Source organism: Arachis ipaensis, chromosome B05, assembly GCF_000816755.2.
Source record: "Arachis ipaensis cultivar K30076 chromosome B05, Araip1.1, whole genome shotgun sequence".
Lineage (NCBI taxonomy): Eukaryota > Viridiplantae > Streptophyta > Magnoliopsida > Fabales > Fabaceae > Arachis > Arachis ipaensis.
The window spans coordinates 46,719,201-46,729,589 of NC_029789.2; positions in this window are offsets into that span (position 1 = coordinate 46,719,201).

The following is a 10,389-nucleotide window of genomic DNA, read 5'->3' on the forward strand; positions in this document are numbered from 1 at the left end:
ACCAGTTTTGAAGACCTCTCAAGGAAGTTCTTGATGAGGTTCTCCATCCAGAAAGACAAAGTAAAACATGCACCAAGTCTCCTGGGAATAAAATAGGAGGTCGGGGAGTCCTTACAGGCCTATATGGAAAGGTTCAACAAAGCATGTTTGGAGATTCAAGACCTGCCTACCGAGGCAGTCATCATGGGGCTAGTCAATGGTCTTAGAGAAGGTCCCTTCTCACAGTCCGTATCAAAAAGACACCCCGCCTCTTTAAGTGATGTACAGGAAAGAGCTGAAAAGTACATCAACATGGAAGAAAATGCTAGGCTAAGAGACCCGAGTTGGCGACCTGGTCACCCTCCCTCAACGAAAGAGAGGGAGAGGGAAGCTAAGAAGAAGGAAGAACTCGGCCAGAAAGCGAGATGACGTGGATAGAAGAGACCCACCACCACAAACTCCGGAGAGACATATCCATATGATCTCAGGAGGGTTTGTGGGAGGGGGACTCACAAAATCTTCTCGTAAAAGACATCTCAAGAGAGTTTACCAGGTCGGAGAGGGGTCATCCGACCTTCCAACCATTTCATTCACAAAGGAAGATGGGCGAGGAATAATCCCTGGGCACGACGACCCAGTAGTAATTACCATGATCCTGGCAAATGCCCATCTCCACAGAACACTAGTAGACCAAGGAAGCTCAGCGGACATCCTCTTTAAGCCCGCTTTCGACAAACTAGGTTTAGATGAGAAAGAGTTAAGAGCCTACCCCGACACCTTGTACGGATTAGGCGACACGCCAATAAAGCCACTAGGATTTTTGCCCCTCTACACCACCTTTGGAAAGGGGGAAAAATCAAAGACTCTGAGTATAGACTTCATAGTCATCGACGTGGGGTCGGCTTATAATGCTTTAATCGGCAGAGCTACCCTTAATCGACTCGGAGCGGTGGTATCGACACCCCACCTCTGCATGAAATTCCCGACCTCAACGGGGATAGCAACGGTGAGGGGAGATCAGAAGTTGGCAAGGAAATGCTACAATAAAAGCCTAAACCTGAGAGGAAAAGGCAAAGAAGTTCACACAATAGAGCTCGGTGGAGCAAGGATTAAAGAAGAGCTGCGACCACGACCCGGAGGAAAAACCGAGGAGATTCAGGTCGGAGAAGAGGAAGGAAAAAACACTCACATAGGAACCAACCTGGGGGAAACCCTAAGACAAGAGTTGACTAAGCTCCTAAGAGATAATTCCGATCTCTTCGCCTGGAAGGCCTCCGACATGCCTGGGATAGATCCCGAGCTCATGTCCCACAAGCTCTCGGTCTACTCGGGATCTCGACATGTACAACAAAGAAGACGCAAGCTCGGCCCAGAGCGAGCTCTAATAGTAGAGGAGTAAGTACAAGCACTCCTAGAAGCCGGTTTCATCAGAGAAGTCAAGTATCCAACATGGCTAGCCAATGTAGTGCTAGTCAAAAAACAAAATGGCAAATGGAGAATGTGCGTCGACTATACCGACTTAAATAAGGCATGTCCCAAGGACCCTTATCCACTACCAAGCATTGACGCCCTAGTAGACTCTAGCTCGGGGTATCAATACTTGTCGTTCATGGACGCCTACTCGGGGTATAACCAAATCCCGATGTATGAACCAGACCAGGAAAAAACATCATTCATCACGCCCAGAGCTAACTTTTGCTACGTGGTCATGCCATTTAGATTGAAAAATGCAGAGGCCACATATCAGAGGCTGATGAATAAGGTGTTTGCCCCTCACCTAGGGAGCTTAATGGAAGTGTACATCGACGATATGCTGGTAAAGACCAAGAAAGAAGTCGACCTCTTGTCTGACCTTTCACAAGTCTTTGACACCATAAGGTTGTACGGGATGAGATTAAATCCTGCAAAGTGCGCCTTCGCGGTGGAGGCAGGAAAATTTCTAGGATTCATGCTAACACAAAGAGGAATCGAAGCCGGCCTTACTTTCAAGCTCACACAATAAGAGTCCGCACGAACCAACCCATGAAGCAAATCCTCCAAAAGACGGATGTTGCATGAAGAATGGTTCAATGGGCAATAGAGCTCTCCGAGTTCGACTTGAAGTACGAAACTCGGATGGCGATTAAAGCCCAGTGCCTCGCCGACTTCATTGCAGAATATGCAGGAGATCAAGAGGATAAACCAACTACATGGGAACTCTATGTAGATGGATCCTCCAACAAAATAGGAAGCGGCGCAGGCATAATATTGGTAGACGAAAGGGGAACCCAGATAGATGTTTCCCTCAAGTTTGAATTCCCAGCTTCAAATAATCAGGTAGAATATGAAGCCTTGATTGCAGGATTGAAGCTGGCAGAAGAAGTCGGTGCTACGAAGGTGATGATATACAGTGACTCTCAAGTGGTGACCTCCCAAATAAGTGGAGAGTATCAGGCAAAAGACCCAAATATGAAGAGATACTTGGAAAAAACTCTGGAACACCTTGGGCGCTTTGCAGAAACCAAGGTCACGCACATAACTCGGGACCTAAATAGCAGAGCAGACGCCCTATCCAAGTTAGCAAGTACCAAGCCAGGAGGAAATAACAGAAGCCTGATCCAAGAAACTCTCCAGGAACCCTCAGTGGTAAAAATAGAAGACAAACAAGAAGTCTTCGAAGTGGTCGGATTGAACCTCGGATGGATGAACCCCTTAGTCGAATTTCTGAAATTCGACATCCTCCCCAAAGAGGAAAAAGAGGAAAAGAAAATTCGAAGGGAAGCCCAACACTATACCTTGGTGAAAAATATTCTCTATAGAAGGGGGATATCAACACCATTGTTAAAGTGTGTACCGATCTCAAGAACCACCGAGGTATTAGAGGAGGTACATAGTGGAATCTGCGGGAACCATTTCGGAGCAAGGTCATTAGCCAGAAAGGTGATCCGAGCTGGATTCTACTGGCCAACCTTGCAGAAAGATGCCACAGACTTTGTGAAAAAGTGCCAACCATGTCAAATGCATGCAAATTTCCACGTGGCCCCCCCAGAGGAGCTCATTAGTATCACCTCTCCATGGCCCTTTGCAAAATGGGGAATGGATTTGTTAGGTCCTTTTCCCCAGGCGCCAGGACAAGTCAAGTACCTAATAGTGGAAATAGATTATTTCACACAGTGGATAGAAGCAGAACCACTGGCCACCATCACTGCACAAAGAAGTCGGAGGTTCCTCTACAAAAATATAATCACAAGGTATGGGATACCTTATTCCATTACCACAGATAACGGAACCCAGTTCACCGACTCCACCTTTAGAAGCCTAGTAGCCAGTATGAACATCAAACACCAGTTCACCTCAGTGGAACACCCACAAGCCAATGGGCAAGCCGAGGCAGCCAACAAAGTCATACTAGCAGGGCTGAAGAAAAGATTACAAGATGCAAAAGGAGCTTGGGCAGAAGAGCTCCCACAAGTACTATGGGTTTACAGAATAACCCCCCAATCCGCCACTGGAGAAACACCCTTCCGACTAGTTTATGGCGTAGAGGCCATGATCCCAACAGAGGTTAATGAGCAAAGTCCAAGAGTGATTTTCCACGACGAGATCGAAAATATACAGGGGCACAAAGAAGAGCTCGACTTGCTCCCCGAAGCCCGAGAAGAAGCACAGATAAGAGAAGCAGCGTTGAAGCAAAGGATAAACTGTTGTAGCTGGCTTGCGCTGCCTTCCTCAAATCCACCTCCATGTTGCATTGGGCTTGCAACTTCCTCCCACTCTCCCGGAGATTATCTCTCTCCTCCCTCAGCTTGGCGACTTCCTCCTTCAACTTCCCCTCATGCTCCTGATATATGAGAAGCCTTCCTTCTAGCTCTTCGACCCTCGAGGTCATCCCTAAAGAGCTGAGAGGGGCCTTCTCAAAAATATCCAAGAGTTTGCCACAAACCCCCGCCGCCTTCAGGCTCTCCTCAACCAGAGTGGTAAGGTGGCGCCGAACAGAAACATCATCCATGTTTATGCGAACGTTGGGATAGATGTTCTTTCAGACGAATGCAAGAGCATCTGCCTTCGCCTCACCAGAAGAGCCAGACTCTAAGGTCTTGCGCTTCTTATTATCTGGTTCAGAAGAAGGTTGAGCAGGGGGGTGGCTGAGAGAAAGTTGAAGAAGAAATTACAATAGGCTGAGAGGGAGTCCCAACATTCCGAGGAGGAGGAGGAGGAGAGATAACTACCCTGGCGCCACCAGTCCTGGCGCGAGACCTTGCTTTAGCCTCCTGGACCCTTTGGTAAGATTCCTGAGCGTTTGCCTTTACCATCTCTGAAAAAAGTAACAAATGATAGATTAGACAAGTCGGATAAGACAAGTCAGAAATCTAGCAAACAAATAAAAGCTACCTAGCTGTGCCTGGACAAAGGTCGGAGACCCCTGGAGAAACTTTTTTGTGTCCAAGTATGGGGCCCTCCCCCACACTTCTCGGAGGAACCCCACAATGGCTGCTTCTACCTCATTTAGGTCATCCAGACCATATTTCTCGCAGGGGGAGGCCTCCAGCCAATATAAAGGAAATCGGGGAGAAGAATCATCATCCAGGAAAAAGGGGTGGTAACCCTCTACAGCTTGCACTTTGAAAAAATAGTTCTTGAAGTCATGAAAGGATTCGTCAAAAAGGGTGAAGATTCTCCGACCTTGTATGGCTCGGAACGACACCCACTGTTGTTTATTGTTTAGCCCACTGAAGGGTTTTGTCATATGAAAAAGATGGAAAAAATCTTTAAAGAAGTCGGGAACTCTAAAGCATGGCTATTGAATTGATAAATTTTCAAAAAACCCCAAGAGTTGGGGTGAAGCTGGGTGGGAGCGACTCGACAGTGACGCAAAACAGATATCTCAAAATTTGAAAAAGGAAGAAAAACACCCAAACGGGTGATCATGCACTCATACATAAAGAAAAAATGAGGGGCCGCCTCATTGACTCTTCCAAAACAAACCCGGTCTTCAGGACCCGGGACTACCAATTCATATTTTGGTTCGTCATCCTCAGAAGTACAAATTCTGTGATGAGTGCGAAGGTTGGTAATGAATTCAAAATCGACTGAGGGCTCCTCCCCTAAGACCGTGACATCAACCCAGTGAGAGAGAGAGCATCTACAGAAGCCATTTCTTTTTATAAAAAAGGGGGTAACAAAACCTACAAGGGGAAAAGAAAAATCACCAACACGGTCTCTAAAGGGAGGAGGATGCGAAACTAAAGTCTGCAAATCAAATTTATCTACAAGGGCATATTAAAGAACTAACCTTTACCCGGAAATAAGGGTTGGAAGCAAAAGCCTTCGAAAACGCAAGAATGCAGCACGAACGAATGCAAGGGAAATTTGAAAGATCGCAGAAACGAAACAACGAAAAAGAGGGAAAGTATTTATAAGAACGTTAGGGGAATAATAGTAAAATTGGGGCAATCATTAATGAAGATGCACCGTTACCAAGGCCATTAAATCCCTACGCACACCCCTAACACGGAGGAGCACCGAGTAGCAAATCCACTCGAAAGCCACCTCCTTCATACGTTTGGGCCAACCAACGCCATCCAGCCCATTAATCTCCGGTTACCCACCGTAACAAGTATATATGTTATTTAAATATGTTTAAAATAAGTACAATAATTATGTTTGTTCATACCCTGGCCCAATAATAAAGGTCCAGGATCCAAGCAAAGAGGCCCAACCCAAAGGGTTGGCCTTCATCCAGTACCGGCCTTCATCCCAAGAAGTCGGTACTAAACACGACCTGCTCCAAAGAAGTCGGACACGAGGGTTAGCTGGCAGATAACACTCATTCGAATGAGTAACTTCCCCTAGAAACTCTCTAACCACTTCATAGAGCCATATCTTAACCTCCCTAAGATATGGGAACGGTTATCCACCTAAAAAGGTGGCAATACTTCAGCGGTGGTTATTGGTTCACCACTATAAATACACTGACACCATTCAGGTATCTCTAGGTCCCAATATTCTCTAACCTGCTCACACTCTTGCTAACTTAGGCATCGGAGTGTCTTCGCAGGTACCACCCCCCATTCTTTCACACGCACAAGTCGGACGGAGGAGCACCGAGTAGCAAATCCACTCGAAAGCCACCTCCTTCATACGTTTGGACCAACCAACGCCATCCAGCCCATTAATCTCCGGTTACCCACCGTAACATTGGCGCCGTTGCCGGGGACCCGAGAGATCAACTAGTAATGGCGGATAGATCCCCTGAAGAGGGTCATGTGGAGATGGATTCTGAGAGAGAAGATTCGCCCTTAGGGGAGAAAGATCCTTTTAGCGAGGACATAATGAGGGCAAAAGTTCCGAGAAACTTTAGAAGCCCCGATATGGACCTCTACGATGGAACCACTGATCCAAAGCATCATCTGAGCAACTTTAAAAGTCGGATGTATCTAGCTGACACTTCTGACGCTACGAGATGCAAAGCCTTTCCGATGACTTTGTCAAAAGTAGCAATGAAGTGGTTCGACAGTCTCCTCCCGAGATCTGTCACCAGCTTCGAAGATCTCTCAAGGAAGTTCTTGATGAGGTTCTCCATCCAGAAAGACAAAGTAAAACATGCACCAAGTCTCCTGGGAATAAAATAGGAGGCCGGGGAGTCCTTACGGGCCTATATGGAAAGGTTCAACAAAGCATGTTTGGAGATTCAAGACCTGCCTACCGAGGCAGTCATCATGGGACTAGTCAATGGTCATAGAGAAGGTCCCTTCTCACAGTCCATATCAAAAAGACACCCCGCCTCTTTAAGTGATGTACAGGAAAGAGCTGAAAAGTACATCAACATGGAAGAAAATGCTAGGCTAAGAGACCCGAGTTGGCGACCTGGTCACCCTCCCTCAACGAAAGAGAGGGAGAGGGAAGCTAAGAAGAAGGAAGAACTCGGCCTCGATAGGCCAAGAAAATATCACTCTTATACTCCACTGAAAGTTCCTGTAGTGGATGTATACAGAGAAATTTGCAATACCGAAAGGCTGCCCCCTCCCAGGCCCATTAAAAATAAAAGAGGGGTGAGCCGCGGTGATTACTGTGAGTACCATAAGATATATGGGCACTCCACAAACGACTGTTACGACCTTAAAAATGTGATAGAAAAGCTGGCCAGAGAAGGTCAGCTTGACAGATATCTCATAGAAAGGTCGGACAATCATGGAAAAAGAAAGCGAGATGACGTGGATAGAAGAGACCCACCACCACAAACTCCGGAGAGACATATCCATATGATCTCAGGAGGGTTTGCGGGAGGGGGACTCACAAAATCTTCTCGTAAAAGACATCTCAAGAGAGTTTACCAGGTCGGAGAGGGGTCATCCGACCTTCCAACCATTTCATTCACAAAGGAAGATGGGCGAGGAATAATCCCTGGGCACGACGACCCAGTAGTAATTACCATGATCCTGGCAAATTCCCATCTCCACAGAACACTAGGAAGCTCAGCGGACATCCTCTTTAAGCCCGCTTTCGACAAACTAGGGTTAGATGAGAAAGAGTTAAGAGCCTACCCTGACACCTTGTACGGATTAGGCGACGCGCCAATAAAGCCACTAGGATTTTTGGCCCTCCACACCACCTTTGGAAAGGGGAAAAAATCAAAGACTCTGAGTATAGACTTCATAGTCATCGACGTGGGGTCGGCCTATAATGCTTTAATCGGCAGAGCTACCCTTAATCGACTCGGAGCGGTGGTATCGACACCCCACCTCTGCATGAAATTCCCGACCTTAGCGGGGATAGCAACGGTGAGGGGAGATCAGAAGTTGGCAAGGAAATGCTACAATGAAAGCCTAAACCTGAGAGGAAAAGGCAAAGAAGTTCACACAATAGAGCTCGGTGGAGCAAGGATTAAAGAAGAGCTGCGACCACGACCCGGAGGAAAAACCGAGGAGATTCAGGTCAAAGAAGAAACACAAAGAGGAATCGAAGCCAATCCCGACAAGTGTAGAGCTATCCTGGAAATGAAAAGCCCGACTTGTTTGAGAGAGGTACAACAGCTGAATGGCCGGCTAGCAGCTCTCTCCAGATTTTTGGTAGGATCAGCACTAAGAGACATCCTCCCCAAGGAGGAAAAGGAGGCCAAGAAAATCCGAAGGGAAGCACAACACTATACCTTGGTGAAAAATATTCTCTATAGAAGGGGGATATCAACACCATTGTTAAAGTGTGTACCGATCTCAAGAACCACCGAGGTATTAGAGGAGGTACATAGTGGAATCTGCGGGAACCATCTCGGAGCAAGGTCATTAGCCAGAAAGGTGATCCGAGCTGGATTCTACTGGCCAACCTTGCAGAAAGATGCCACAGACTTTGTTAAAAAGTGCCAACCATGTCAAATGCATGCAAATTTCCACGTGGCCCCCCCAGAGGAGCTCATTAGTATCACCTCTCCATGGCCCTTTGCAAAATGGGGAATAGATTTGTTAGGTCCTTTTCCCCAGGCGCCAGGACAAGTCAAGTACCTAATAGTGGGAATAGATTATTTCACAAAGTGGATAGAAGCAGAACCACTAGCCACCATCACTGCACAAAGAAGTCAGAGGTTCCTCTACAAAAATATAATCACAAGGTATGGGATACCTTATTCCATTACCACAGATAACGGAACCCAGTTCACCGACTCCACCTTTAGAAGCCTAGTAGCCAGTATGAACATCAAACGCCAGTTCACCTCAGTGGAACACCCACAAGCCAATGGGCAAGCCGAGGCAGCCAACAAAGTCATACTAGCAGGGCTGAAGAAAAGATTACAAGATGCAAAAGGAGCTTGGGCAGAAGAGCTCCCACAAGTACTATGGGCTTACAGAACAACCCCCCAATCCGATACTGGAGAAACACCCTTCCGACTAGTTTATGACGTAGAGGCCATGATCCGCTTCCGGGCATTCAGCAAGTCATTCTTTACAGACACAAGATCATCAAATAAACTGTTGTAGCTGGCTTGCGCTGCCTTCCTCAAATCCACCTCTATGTTGCATTGGGCTTGCAACTTCCTCCCACTCTCCCGGAGATTATCCCTCTCCTCCCTCAGCTTGGCAACTTCCTCCTTCAACTTCCCCTCATGCTCCTGATATATGAGAAGCCTTCCTTCCAGCTCTTTGACCCTCGAGGTCATCCCTAAAGAGCTGAGAGGGGCCTTCTCGAAAATATCCAAGAGTTTGCCACAAACCCCCGCCGCCTTCAGGCTCTCCTCAACCAGAGTGGTAAGGTGGCGCCGAACAGAAACATCATCCATGTTTATGCGAACGTTGGGATAGATGTTCTTTCGGACGAATGCAAGAGCATCCGCCTTCGCCTCACCAGAAGAGCCAGACTCTAAGGTCTTGCGCTTCTTATTATCTGGTTCAGAAGAAGGTCGAGCAGGGGGGGTGGCTGAGAGAAAGTTGAAGAAGAAATTACAATAGGCTGAGAGGGAGTCCCAACATTCCGAGGAGGAGGAGGAGGAGAGATAACTACCCTGGTGCCACCAGTCCTGGCGCGAGACCTTGCTTTAGCCTCCTGGACCCTTTGGTAAGATTCCTGAGCGTTTGCCTTTACCATCTCTGAAAAAAGCAACAAATGATAGATTAGACAAGTCGGATAAGACAAGTCGGAAATCTAGCAAACAAATAAAAGCTACCTAGCTGTGCCTGGACAAAGGTCGGAGACCCCTGGAGAAACTTTTTTGTGTCCAAGTATGGGGCCCTCCCCCACACTTCTCGGAGGAACCCCACAATGGCTGCTTCTACCTCATTTAGGTCATCCAGACCATATTTCTCGCAGGGGGAGGCCTCCAGCCAATATAAAGGAAATTGGGGAGAAGAATCATCATCCAGGAAAAAGGGGTGGTGACCCTCTACAGCTTGCACTTTGAAAAAGTAGTTCTTTAAGTCGTGAAAGGATTCGTCAAAAAGGGTGAAGATTCTCCGACCTTGTATGGCTCGGAACGACACCCACTGTTGTTTATTGTTTAGCCCACTGAAGGGTTTTGTCATATGAAAAAGATGGAAAAAAATCTTTAAAGAAGTCGGGAACTCTAAAGCCTGGCTAATGAATTGATAAATTTTCAAAAAATCCCAAGAGTTGGGGTGAAGCTGGGTGGGAGCGACTCGACAATGACGCAAAACAGATATCTTAAAATTTGAAAAAGGAAGAAAAACACCCAAACGGGTGATCATGCACTCATACATAAAGAAAAAATGAGGGGCCGCCTCATTGACTCTTCCAAAACAAACCCGGTCTTCAGGACCCGGGACTAATTCATATTTTGGTTCGTCATCCTCAGAAGTACAAATTCTGGGATGAGTGCGAAGGTTGGTAATGAATTCAGAATCGACTGAGGGCTCCTCCCCTAAGACCGTGACATCAACCCAGTGAGAGAGAGCATCTACAGAAGCCATTTCTTTTTATAAAAAA